The sequence below is a fragment of the Podarcis vaucheri genome (genome assembly GCF_965113315.1).
Source record: "Podarcis vaucheri genome assembly, chromosome: 2".
Classification (NCBI taxonomy): domain Eukaryota; kingdom Metazoa; phylum Chordata; class Lepidosauria; order Squamata; family Lacertidae; genus Podarcis; species Podarcis vaucheri.
Window position 1 is genome coordinate 46,783,100 of NC_138760.1, and position 14,022 is coordinate 46,797,121.

Genomic DNA, 14,022 nt, shown 5'->3' on the forward strand with positions numbered 1-14,022 from the left:
AGGAACTTTTTGACAGAGCTGTTTGGCAGTGGAATGGACTACCTTGGAAGGTGGTGGACTCTCCTTCATGGGAGGTTTTTAAGCGGAGATTGGATGGCCATCTGTCATGGATGCTTTAGTTGAGATTCCTGCATTGCAGGGGGTTGAACTAGAGGACCCTCTGGATCCCTTCAAACTCTACAATTCTATGATTCTGTCATTCTTTCTTTCCTTGCTCCTGCCTGTTCCTGGGTAGATTTTGAGGGTGCAAGACAGTTGCAGGGCGGGGAAGAAGAAAGGTGAAGTCTGGTTGTAGGAGTGGAAATCTATTCAGCTTATGTGCGAAGTTGAAAGCAATCTGTAATGGATATCAGCTGAGTTTGTTCTAATGGATCTGTTATAAGTGGTAAATGACCCTATTATAATCTCGGCTTGTCCACCCAGACAGAAAATCTGGCTGCTTGAACTTTTTAGGCCCATTCAGCTGGCCATTTGTTGCTCATGAGCTATGTGGAGTTGGTATCCAGGCAGTTTGTCAGCTTTGTGGCGAGGCCTTAGGAGGAAAAAAACCTGTCTGAGGAGAGAAGGAGCAATGAGGGCTTCTCTGTTTGCTCAGCATATGAGCATTTCTGTATGTTATGGGGTTGCTCAAGTATGTGGGGTGTGTGTTAGAGTAAGATATGTATTGTGTGTGTGAATATGCGAGAATTCACGTGGCGGGGGAGCAACAGGGCATGTATTGCTCATTCTGTGTTATTCCACACTCCGTGTTAGAAACCACAGGAGGCGTGAGTGTTCTGACAGGAAGAGCTGCTTGGCAGTGGAACAGATTCCCACAAGAGGTGGTGGACTCTCCTTCCTTGGAGGTTTTTAAGCAGAGGTTTGATGGCCATCTGTCATGGATGCTTTAGCTGAGATTCCTGCATTCCATCTCTTAAGATTCTATGATTCTTGTGCTCCAATTGTCATTGCGAGTTTCCCACAGGCCTTTTGTTTGGCCACAGGAAGCTGGACTAGATGGGTAGTTGACCTGATTCAGCAGGCTCTTCTTATGTTCTAATGTTCAAGTAAGGCTACTGTGTTCATTATTTGAGGTGTAGATGCATATAACTGGCCCCTGTTATTAATGAATAAAAATGAATGGGTGAATCAAGTAAGGATTCTTCTCATTGTGTGATGGAACTTCCACCCCCCCCCCTAATTGTTTCCAGATGTGCTCTTGAGGGTTGGAAAACCTCCAGAGCACTGAGAGCACATTTTGAGGGTGCGGGCTCATGGGAGGGAAAGTTCCTCATGGGAGCAGAAGTTGTTCTGTTTGCACAATAGCTTAGTAGGTTACCACCCTAGATTTTCCCCCTTAGAACTCTTGGTTTGGGGCATTTTCAGGTTTATGCATATTGGTTGATTAAAAATGTGAATATTTATAGATTAAAATTTCTTTGAGTTGATTTCATACCGTATTTACTTGAGTCTAATGTGCTATCGAATTTAATGCGTACCTTAATTTTTGGAACGTAATTTGGCCAAAAAAGTGAGCATTAGATTTGAGTAAATACTACCCAATTTGTAACCTAATTCTTGCTTCCAGTAAGCTCATTTGTCATTAATATCCATAGGTGAGTTTTGCATTGGGGTAAATGTTGATGATATATTCCTGTAAAATGGGGGGACAGCCTGGGGTTTTGAGTCAAGTCATATTTTAATAAATAGTGTGTATTCTTTCTCACACAATCATAGTGGAGGTATCTCTGAAGGGCATAACAGAATTCTGCTTTACAACCTTCCTTTTTAATGTGTACAAGCAGGAGTCTTTGTGTGCCACTCTTAGGGAATTCAAGTAGAGGAGTGAAGGAGTGGACAGGAGATAGGAGGCACACACAGAGACATCTCATTGACTGTAATGCTTAGCACCTCTCTTCCATTGTGCATGGAAGTGTGGGCGGCAGAAAGCTCTGTTATACCATGTGGATATTTCACCCATGCAGGGATGGAGCTTGCCCTCTGTTTCTGAAAGTCCATACAGGCTTTTTTAAAAAAACCTTAGTATTCCCTATCTTTTGTAAAACAGTACAGCTTTGGGTTTCTTAGTTGTCCCCTTAATGTGCAGCATTGTACTGAAACGATTGACATTGAAGAGATGATGAAACGTGAAGCAATAGTACTTGCAAGGAAAACAAGTAGAACAACATTCATTCTGCCAGTAAGCTTGCACTGATAAGCAGTGCAAATATTAATTTGCAAGAAATTGAATTTGTCTACTACATCTTTAAAATTCCGCTAACTTCTTTTGAGTAATATGACCTATTAATTGGCAAGCTGTTGAAAACTTGAAACATTGGATGCCACGATATTACTTTTAAAATATGCAACTTCTATGGTGAGATACAAATCTTGGAAATAAGTGTCTTTCAAATAGAGCAACACAATTCAGTAATCCTGCACTTCTTTATCTTCTCTCTGGAATCACTGTAAGACTGACTTGGATTTATCTGTGAATTCTTTTAAACTTTTTCTATTGGTAGATATACTTGGTGTATTTGAATCTTAAAGATTGTTCCTAAGTGAAAGGCTGAACTATAGTTAACATTTTACAATTTATTTGCATAACAGACAGGAGTTTCAGAGGAAATACAGAATGTTTTTCTATGGCTAAAACTTTTAAATACTTGGGGTTTTTCTAATCTGTTTAAATTTAATATCTGTGCATTCCTTTTGAATGGGTTGCATTTTTTGTGGCACTGAACATTCAGAATTTGAATGAAAATTGAAAAATACAGGCAACCCCCTGTTTGTGTGGGGGTTGTGTTCTCTATCATTGCATGCATAAGCCTGTTCTGCCTCCTTCCAGGGCTGAAAACGGCACGTGTGTTGGTGGTCGTGCATGCCTTGGTCATGAGCAAAATGGTAGTTTGCTGTGTTGTCGTTTATGAAACATGTAAAGTAGTAAATCAAACACAGAAGGTCAGTTTACATATGCTGAGCTGTGGCTAGCTGTTTAAGGGATGAGCTCTCTTTCTCAGCACAGCCCACTTACTGAATTTCTTCCTGATTTGTAGAAAATCAGTTCATTGTTACAAGGAACTAACAAAACATGGCCTACATTTGCCCTGCAGACCAAGATCAGATCCCAGTTTGCAATCGTTATTTGCAGGACCAGCCCAAACCATGGTGGTTAATGGGGGGGGGGAGGTGGGACAGTAGACTTTGTTTTCAGACTTGTGAAGTGTTTACATGAGGTGGTGTAGTAATTGGTTCCCTTGTTTCCATGAATGACACTTAGCAGATAAAATCAGTGAGATAACTAACTTCATCAGGATCATTGCCAATAAATGGTTGACTCAAGGAAAGTTTGTAACCGGTTCAGATACGTGGAGACACAATTGTGGGTAAAAAATATTTTAAAAGGTGTTGATGAAAGAGTTTACTAGATCACTGTGATATGATGTTTGGTTTCCTCCTTAAATAGAAGTCATTCACTATTGGCAGTTGAATAACTTTTATCCCAGGGCATGTGGTATACTTCTAAAGGTATCATTCATTGCCATGTTTGACAGCTCTGTTGAAAGCCGTTAATGGTGCTGTTTAATACAACCATGATCACCCAAATCATGTGTTTTCAAGGCAGAATAGTATTATCACCTAACAGACTCTGGGATAGGTCGGTCAGTAGAGCATGAGTTTTTTAATCTTAAGAGTCATAGGTTCAAGCCCACATTGGGCAAAAGATTCCTGTATTGCAGGAGGTTGGACTAGATGAATCTCATGTTCACTTCCAGCTCTACAATTCTATGGTTTTATGATTCTAGGAGCATAAGAAATACCCTGCTGCATCAGGCCAAAGGTCCATCTTGTACAGCATTCTGTTCTCACCATAGCCAACCAGGTGCCTCTGGAAAGGCGTTGTGTTGTTGTTAACATTAACCAGGTGCATCTGGGAGGCGTTGTTGTTGTTGTTAATATTTATTCCCCTCCGATCTGACTGGGTTTCTCCAGCCATTCTGGGTGGCTTCTAGCAAAAGAAAAATAATAATGAAATGTCAAACAATAAAAAGTTCCTGATACAGGAGCTTCAGATGTCTTCTAAAACTTGTGTAGTTCTTTATCTCCATCTCCTTGACATCTGGTTGGAGGGTGTTCCACAGGGAGGGCGCCACTACTAAGAAGGCCCTCTGCCTGTTTCCCTGTAGCTTCACTTCTCGCAATGGGAGAACTGCCAGAAGACCCTCGGAAGTGGACCTCAGGCTGAAAGATGAGGGTGGAGACTCCCTGTAAGGTATACTGGCCTGAGGCCCTTTAGGGCTTTAAAGGTCAGGTACCAACAAGCAGGACCTGAGTGCAATAGCATTATCTCAATTTGTGATTCCTTCCTAGCAATTGGTATTCAAAGGCACAGTTCATCCAAGAGGGGAAGTAAAACAGAGAGCTGTTCTGGGTGGTTGCTATTGTTAGTCTTATTCTCCGTGACTTTGGCTAATGCTCTTTTAAAGCGACATTGGTGGCCATCACTAAATCTTGTGGGAGCAACTCCATAGTTCTAATATGTGCTGTGTGAAGAAGTTCTTCTGTTTATTCAAACATTCAACTTCATAGGATGGCATCAAGTTCTAGTGTTATGAGAGTGGGAGAAAAGGCAGCCAAAAATATCACGTGGATGGAGAAACTCCCCTATGAGCAAAGGTTATAACATCTGGGGCTTTTTAGTTTAGAGAAAAGATGAGTAAGAAGTGTATAAAATCATGCACAGTGTGGAGAAGGTGAATTGACTAAAGCTTCAACATAAATGTTCAGGCCTCCCTTTCTGCTGTTTAGTAGGAACGTGGGAGAAAAAAGACTAATGATTTCCTCTTTGCTATATTTTCTCCAGCTCTGATCTGTTTGGTATTGGAGGAATAAATCCGTTTTTTAAGCCTTTACCCTTGGTAGTTGTGTTTAATGTGTCAAATGGTAGGTCAAACTGGCAGGTGAACCGTAACTTCTAAGTCAACACAAATAACCACAATGGTCAACATAGGATTGTCCTGCACAGAGGTTACATCCATCTACAGCTGCCTGCCAAAACAGCTCTAACTCTTAATGCTGGGGGCAAAAATTGAGATATTGTAAATGTGTTCATACCCTGCTTACAAGTTTTACTAAAGGTATTTCACTGACCATTGATGGAACCAGAACACTTTTGGGCTGTCATAGTAAGGCAGTTCTCACCTTCATAACATCCCTTTTCAAAATAGTGAAATTACATGGCTGGATTTGAATTTAAAGATGCCTCACAATTTCATAAGTTGAACTTGAAATGTTAAACTGTATTTTTGTTTCTTGATTTCTTTTTATTTTATACTAATCTAATATTTTATTCTTTGTGCAGATTTACACTTCGTAGTTAAGTGTAAAAAATGGAGATTAGAGAGTGAAAACAGGAGAGAAATCAGACAAGGATAAACTCTGCCTCAAGGTAATGTGTTTGTGTATATGTTACTTAATGTGTTTTTGTATATGAAAATTTGGTGTTCTGCTTTTGCGTATCCACCTTGGGTTATCTTGTGAGGCGAGGCTCTTGTATGTTAATGGTATTGGATGGCTGATAGTTTGAAAGAGTTAAAAATAATTTTAGATTTGGTACTAGTACAATGACAGCTGAGTGAGTCATCTTGTACTGATCATTTACAGTAAAATGTTGTTTTGTTGTGTGAGATTCTAAGGTTTCTGGAATTTAGCAAGCTGAGTGGAAACAAGCCAATCTTGGAAACATCCTGGGACATCTCTACCAAAAAAAAAAAAACTTAAACAAAAATGGCCTCATAAATGCTCTAATTAATGTTAATATCCAACAGAACAAATTCTAACTGGGAAGATGATAGCATAGAACTCTAAACCAGCAAAAATTACATAATTAACCCCAAAGGCCTTTTGAAAGAGCCAGGTCTTCATCAACCACTCAAAGCAATATAATGAATGAGATCCCATTTTGGCAAGACATTCCACAGAGTAGGTTCTTCTTGTCAGGAAGCGATGTAATGTAGTTGAGGTACCAGCTAATGCTGGAAAAAAAACACATCTTACAGCTACCACCTGCACATCAAACAGGAGTTCCAGATCAACAAGTACTCCCAAACTACCACCTGCAAGCATTTAAAAGCTTCATACAAAATATGAATATATTTGCATAGCTTCCAACAGCAACAGCTAAATATTAGGAAACAAAAATTCACCCAGGTGGTTAAACAACCACCAGTGGTATCCAGTTAGCGTGTTCCATCAGAACAAGCATTCCTGCTTGCACAGCAGATTTCCCCCCATCTCGCCTCCACAACTCCTAGGGGTTAAGGAAAACTCCTAGGAAAGACTAAGGGCACACATGAGGGAAAGAGAGGGAAGAAGTTCCATTGGCCAGACAGGAATCCTTGCAGTGGCAGGACACAATAGCTGGATGCTGTGCTATGTTTTACTTGCAGTTGAGTTATTGGTTTTTTAAATAATAATAATAATAAAGAATTAATCTTGTTGCAGGGCATTAATACCTCTTTTCTTCTAGGCCTTCTTTTATGCAGAAATCTAGCTTCCCTACCAATGACTGCATTGTCACTAGGACAGTGTTTTTCCTCCAGCTAATGCAGGAACTGCAGCAGTGTAACAATGACTGTTCAAGTGTCACTGTCACTTACAGTGTAATGGCCTCACATTACAGGCAGCAAGTAATATAACTCCCCCCTTCTCTCACTTGCCTCATCTTTTACAATAAAATAATTTTAATGATAATTTTACCTTTTTACAGGCTGAGCACTATTCCACTGTATAACTCCAGTAAGAAAGGCCCTTTATCAGAGTAGCCACTCATCTAGTCACCTGTGGTGTGTAAGAACCTTCTTTGGGCTACCAGGCTTGGAAACATTACAAATGTTGGCTCTTCCTCCTCCGCCTGTTTTATGCTACAAACAACTAGCATGAGTTTGTGTAGGCAGGAATGCTCGTTATTTTTTATTGACACATCTGGCTGTGCCTGTGTTCCTAATTAGGTAGACGTCTTTTGAGGGAAGTGCCAAAGAGTGTTTCTGGTTAAGCTATCCTTGAATAATTTTTGGTCACTAACTCAGCACCAGTGCATGGCACACTTGAGTGAATGATGGAACCCCCAACAGGGCTCACTGCTACCACCATAGCAGATGTGGCTCAACCTGGGGGGGATGGCTGACCCTATGTAGTGCATCTTTACTCACCACCACCTTGTTCATTATGCTAGTGCCATTCCCAACATGTGTATGTTAGGGCCAGTGTAATTAGCATGGTGGTGGCAAGAAGGGAATGGAGGTGGAGCCTATTGGTATTGATGAGTGAAGCTCCTGGTCCATGCACCTGTCCTCCCTAGCACTTCCCCAATGTAATCAACATTATGGCATGGGCAAGTTAATGTGTGCCGTGTTACCCTGGTACTTGTTTGAGGCACCACCTGGGACAGGCATGCACCTGTCCTCCAATTAGCAGGTGCAGGGGGTGGGCATCATTGAGAGGGAACCACTGAGGGTAGCTTGCCCTGGAACTCCCAAACCGTGGCCCCAGTTTGGTCAACTGGTGTACTGTCGAACATCTGCAGTATGTGCCTAGTTAGTGAATGTAGTTAAGATGTAAGCATCTTGCTGTTCCTTAAGTTATTTGATCAGTATCATGCAAGCTATTTAATGAACTGGAACAACTTGGAATGTGTACAGAAAAAATTCCAAATTACTGCTTTCATCTTGGATGTTAACTGCCTCATAGTTCATTTCGTTCTGTAGTTCTCTTATTTTGATTCCATATTATATCAACACTTCATTGTGATATCTGTATTCCTGATTAGTCTTTCTGGAGGTGCTCCATTTTCTCCGTCATTATTACTTTGAGTCTTCACTCATCCTCATCCCAGCTGAAATATTTTCTGCATCTTCCAAGTTGTTGACTCATTCCATTCTTGTCACCTCCTGGCTTGACTTATAATCTTAATGTATTATAGCAGGCACGTCCAAGTGGTAGATCACTGGATGTCTGTGGTAGATCACTGGTAGATCACTGGCTCCCCCGAAAGAAGCTCAACAACTTAGACCTGAACCCCCCAAAACAGGGCTTTCCGTCCTTAAAAAAGCTCAAAATGTTTGACCTGAACCCCTAAAAATGGGGTAGATCACTCCCAGTTTTTAAACTCTGTGAGTAGATCGCAGTCTCTTTGGAGTTGGCCACTCCTGTATTATAGTAACCCTGAACCTCTGCTGATTTTTGTCTATTAGGCTTGCTTTTACATTTCAGCCACACAAAAACTCAGGCAACCTAGAGTCATTATCATAAGTCCAGGACACTTTCAACTAAGCAAAAGTATTCAAGGAGGGTACAGAGCACAGCCAGCAAGGGGTGTAGCCTGAAAAGGACTATGGCCTAGAGATAATCCTGTGGAGCGAATATAGCGGCCTGGAAGGCCTCACTTGGCCTTAAAGCCTGTATCCAAAGAAGTTATGCCATTGGCCCAAGTACTTCCACCTGTACAATGGGACTTCTTCCCCTGCAGCATCCACAGATCTGCTCTGGAGTTTTCCCAAAACCTCTGAAGCAGATTTGGAAGGGTGTGTAGAGAAGAGAGGGCGAGGAAATCACACAACACAAGGCTTTCAACCTGCAGAAATGGGACAACTTGCCGTATTTTTTGCACCATAACACTCACTTTTTTCCTCCTAAAAAGTAAGGGGAAATGTCTGTGCGTGTTATGGAGGGAATGCCTATGGGTGGCATGCCTACGGATTTTCCTCCTCTAAAAACTACATGCGTGTTATGATCGGGTGCGTGTTATAGAGCGAAAAATACGGTAGTTGGATGTAACCTGAGGCTCCCTAGTCTGCCTTAAATTATTGATACATTTAACTCATAACCCACCTACTCTCAGCAACCATAAAAATCTTTCTCTCTTACATATAATCCATCTAACTTCGTAGAACTAGTGATATGCATTGGAATCAATTATAGCTTGGTGTAAATAGTATTTGTACTTTGGCTGTATCCATAACAAAGAGAATGACTTCCCAACTACATCCAGATTAATTCTCTTCTACAGAACACTGCATGGCCAAGGATTGGTGGTCTCCAACTCTGCATGCTTAGTCGACAACTCCATATTTTTCACATATAATAATGCGTATTATTTATTATATTTTATTCTGCTTTTGCTTGGTTTATAAAACGTAGAACAAACTGGATGTGCTTTGTCACATCTTGATAAAATGTGCAAGTGTTCAGAAATTTAAGTATCACATGTTACCTTTTGCCACATTTTGTACAACTGTGGGTAAATTACTTTGGGGGACTATAATGCAGAGATAATTAACTGGTGTGCCCCCCAACCTTCCCTCTTTTTGGTGGCCACATGAAATTTTAATCAAGATGTGATAAAATGTTTGCCCTAGGTTTTAGTTCTACAGAAAATAAAAACCTTGTTATTATGCAAAATTTCCAAAAAAGAAATTTATTGTGGCTTGTACCCAAATGCATGCGCTCCATAATGATGAAGTCCTTACTGCTAGATGGTGCTAACCTAATGGTGAAGTCAGGTTGCTCATGACTGCTCACGAAAGTTAGTTTGAGACTTCAGATGTTGGTAATTTGTGGTGTAAAGTAAGAGGTGCTAAGATTGTAGACATTTATGGGAGAAGATACCCATGTTAAATTCTTCTATATGTTGAGATTTTTAAGGAGATCTTCACATGGTTAGGGAGGGCCAGAATGAAGACAGACCTGCTAGCTGCAGGAGGACTTCAATACTGAAGCTTCATATAGCTATTTTTCTTTAGAGAAATAGTAAATCTTGAATAAACTTTATACAGGGGTTTTGGAATTCTGTCCCCTTAAAATTATGTAAACTCATCTGGAATTCTAGCTAAAATATACAAACTCAATATGTACCATTTTATTTATGTTTCATGTACTATATGTTTAGCTAATTTTGAATTTTGGTGGATTCTGTACTTGATCCATTCTGTTATCATGCCACTATACACTAATCATAGTTGAAAACACATTGAAAAGCTTAATTTTACACAATTTTGGCTTTTTTCCATGAAAAACGTAAGGACCAGAAACATCTCATTAAAATTTGGAGCTAGGATTGTAAGACATATTTAACTTGCTGTTTGATATGATGTTTCTTGTTCAGTTGCATGATCAGTCCTAATGAGGTTTCCAGAATCTTCCTTTATGCTGACTTGCGTTAAGTGTTCAGACAATAAAAACCTTTTATGAAAAATCAAGTGAGGAGAAACATCAATTTCTTGAGCACAAGAAAAGAATATGACATTTTGACTTTTATTTAGGTGACTGAGTAATTTTAAGTAAATGTTAGAGTATAGCCATTTTTATCGATCTTGGGTTTTTGTGATTATACCAACTCTTCAATTTATTGCTGCCTTATGGACTTCTCAGTGTAAAACTTGTAACTAATTTTAAATATAATAAATAAAAGCATATTATAAAATATTTATGGTAACTTTTTTTTAAAGTACTGAAAATTAACAGATTACCTTGACTCTCTTCCTACATCTGCTTTAGTGTTCATTTCAATCCCTGGCATCTCCAGTTAGGATTGGGAGAGACTCCTGTCTGAAACCCTAGTGATCCATTGCCAGTGAATGTAGATAGACAGTACTGAGCTAGATGGACCCAATGGTCTGAATCCGTAGAAGACAGCTTTCTACATTCCAGTCTCAATCTTATTTCTACTTCTAAATGTTCCTTTTTATTTATTCAAGAGACTGTGTGGTGTAGTGGTTAAGAGCGGTAGTCTCATAATCTGGGGAACCAGGTTCGCGTCTCCGCTCCTCCACATGCAGCTGCTGGGTGACCTTGGGCCAGTCACACTTCTGTGAAGTCTCTCAGCCCCACTCACCTCACAGAGTGTTTGTTGTGGGGGAGGAAGGGAAAGGAGATTGTTAGCCGCTTTGAGACTCCTGAAGGGGAGTGAAAGGCGGGATATCAAATCCAAACTCCTCCTCCTCCTCCTCCTCCTCTTCTTCTTCTTCTTCTTCTTCTAAATAGGTAGTGAGGGTGGCATACCTGGCTTCTAGGTCTCTCATTGCGCATTTTTTTAAGGGAGCAAAATAGCATTGTTAGAGATCACAGTTGTCAGCAATTTATGCCCATTTGAACAGTTTTGAGAACTTTTTCTAAAGGGAGCCATTCTTCTTTCTGCTCTTCCCTTTCCATCCAGTCCCCACCGTAGCAATATATAATTGCTATCCAGAAACAAATGGATAATACAGTGGTGCCTCGTAAGACAAAATTAATTCGTTCTGCGAGTTTTTTTGTCTTGCGAATTTTTCGTCTTGCGAAGCACGGTTTCCCATAGGAATGGCAGCACAGCTCCTACCTTCGCAAACCCAAGAAAAAGGAAACAAACTTGCAAGACGTTTTCGTCTTGCGAAGCAAGCCCATAGGGAAATTCGTCTTGTGAAGCAACTCAAAAAATGAAAAACTCTTTCGCCTTGCAAGTTTTTCATCTTGCGAGTTTTTCGTCTTGCGAGGTACCACTGTAGTAGTTGTAATCAGTTATGCACAAATGTTTTTTGAACCAATGATGTACTGTTGCACAGTTTGGCTTAGCATTGTTATTAAGCCATCCTCTTTTGGGGTTAAAAACCGCACTGTGTGGTGGTGTTACATCATGGTCCAGGCTAGTTACATCCTTGAGCAAGGAATTTTTTTGCAGAATACTGTATATGACTAAGGGAATAAAAATAAAAGCTGATAATACTTAGGGTAGGGTAGGTGTTGCTGGCAAGATGTTTGGCTATAACCCCTGTCATTCCTGACCATTGGCCATGCTGGCTGGGTTGGATCAGTACTAGAGTCCAATAACATCTCAGGAGATCATGTTGGTAGCTATTTTTAAAACTGTAACACCTCTTCCATTTCTGATTTACAAATACTGTGTTTTAACTGTTTTTCATGCCACATAGCCTCTGCTTAGTGTAGTTTTTTATGCCTGGGACATGGTGTAGAGATGCCCTTCTAGATGTTTTGGACCTGCTTCCTGAGGCTAATGGGAGGGTGGCAGGTTTGGGAAGATTTTTGGATAGGTGTTTCATGTATTAATGATTTGGGCATGTATCTATGGGTTTTGTGGCTGATCTGCAAGGGTCCTTAAGTTGGCACATAAATACAACCAGGAAGGTTATCCAACAGTAGAAAAGCACTGGCCTAGAAGCACCAGAAAGGGTAAAACATTCTTATATATATCTTTCTGCTGGAGTCCGACAATTCAAGACTTCGCAGCTACCCTGTAACCTGCTAGACATTGTTTAACCACATGTGAGGAGTTTGATATCAAGGATTACACTAGAAACCAATTAGTTGGAGTACTGTAATAGCATACATAGGGTTGTATCCAAAGTTAGTCTTACTTAGAGTAGGTCCATTGACATTAATGAACAAATCTAACTTAGATCCGTTAATTTCTATGGAAGGATGATTTCTTTTATTGAATTAAACTAAAGGTCAATCTAGCATTCAGGTTGTACATATGGGGTGAGGGGAAAGGAAGCAGAAGTCTTGCTGCACAAGTGGGAATCTGCGTGCATGATGCCGGATGTCACCCCATGGCAATGGCCATTTCTTGTTGATTTGTTGCAAGGATTTTTAAAGTACCTGTGCCCCACTCAAATTGTGTCCAAGAATTAACAGACACAGCAATGGAGAAAAAGAAAGTGATATTTATTGCTGAGCAATAATTGACTCAGTGGAATCGTTTCCAGAGACTGGGCACCCCAGCTCTAGCGGCCTGAGGCTTTATACCTGAGTACATACATGACATAATCGAATACAATCGGACACGGCAGCAAAAATAAAACCAATGAGCGCATTCAAGCCTTGTCCCCTGATCATGTAAAGAGTTCCCTCCCAACTTCTGCTTTCTTCAGTCTGTACATCAGTTCGACCTTTTCCCTGCTTTATGGTAAGAAAGGAGAAAGGAAACCTAAGGAGAAAGGAAGTTTTTCGGCCATTACGCTGTTGATAGCTCTCCTACGCAACATCTGCTATACGGGGACATTTGTGGTTAGCGTTTTCCTGTTTTAGCTGCTAAGGACCCTGCCTGGACAGGAGAAATGTGCCAGCATATCAGATTTATTGCTTCCCCCCTTATGTTGGCGAGACGTTGAGGACATAAGAAGAACAAGGGGAGAGAACTGGGGCAGAGGTCCTTTTGGATTTTTCAAATCTAAGCAATTTGCTTTAAGCTCTGCAAAAGCCTTCATGATTCAAGCATGGATTATATAAAATCATCATAAAGATATATGGTTATATATGGATAACTGATTATATGAAAAGCATAACGGTAAAATTCACCCAGGTGGTCCTGCTTCAGATTGACCCTAATACCTAGTACATACTCATAAAGTGTTTAAATAGCAATATTCCCAATGCTTTTGTATGCTGTGCCTACTAGTCAGTGACTTTGTCCAATCCTTTTTTAAAGTTGTGAAAATTGGCAACAATTTTGCCATACATTGTTGCAATGTATATCTAGATTTATTATGTCCTACGTGAAGAAACACCTCTGCAGCCTGGTTGGCACATTATGGTAACCCTTAGTTACAAACATACAGGCTGACCATGAACAAGCTATGTTCTGGTGCAGGCTACTCAAATCTCTTTCTTTTGTACCTGTTTTCCACCGTGAATAAAACTGTTGGGGAAACATAACATGCATTGATTTAAAATGGATTGAAGCTGACAGAGGTTAAATAAAATACTACAGTTGCTCATCATTTCAGGTATGGAGCTAAGTAGACCAAAATAAAAGGGTGGAAGCAGGATCTTGTCACAGAAAGATTTAAAAGTTCCAAGAAGAAAGCAATATGATGAAAAAATGAGCTTTCAGTCAAAGCTAAACCACGGAACACAGTGCATTGGTTTAGGGAACAAAGTGTAGAAACTTTCCATCCTTAAAACTGTTGTCTCACAAGGCCTGTCTCCTGCTTTGAGAACCATAATGCATTAATGATATTTGTACCTTATATAATTTGAACCTCCTGTTTGTAA

The 14,022-nt window shown here is 40.2% G+C and overlaps 1 protein-coding gene across 5 annotated transcripts in view; it reads left to right on the forward strand.

Moving 5' to 3' along the window:
• The window catches only part of BRD4 (bromodomain containing 4), a 73,513-nt gene that overhangs the window by 15,327 nt on the left and 44,164 nt on the right, over positions 1–14,022 (forward strand). For all 5 annotated transcript variants that reach the window (XM_082213175.1, XM_082213179.1, XM_082213178.1 and 2 more), the window contains exon 2: positions 5,342–5,428. The gene's annotated coding sequence lies outside the window, so the exon portion shown is untranslated. The remainder of the gene's footprint in view (positions 1–5,341; positions 5,429–14,022) is intronic.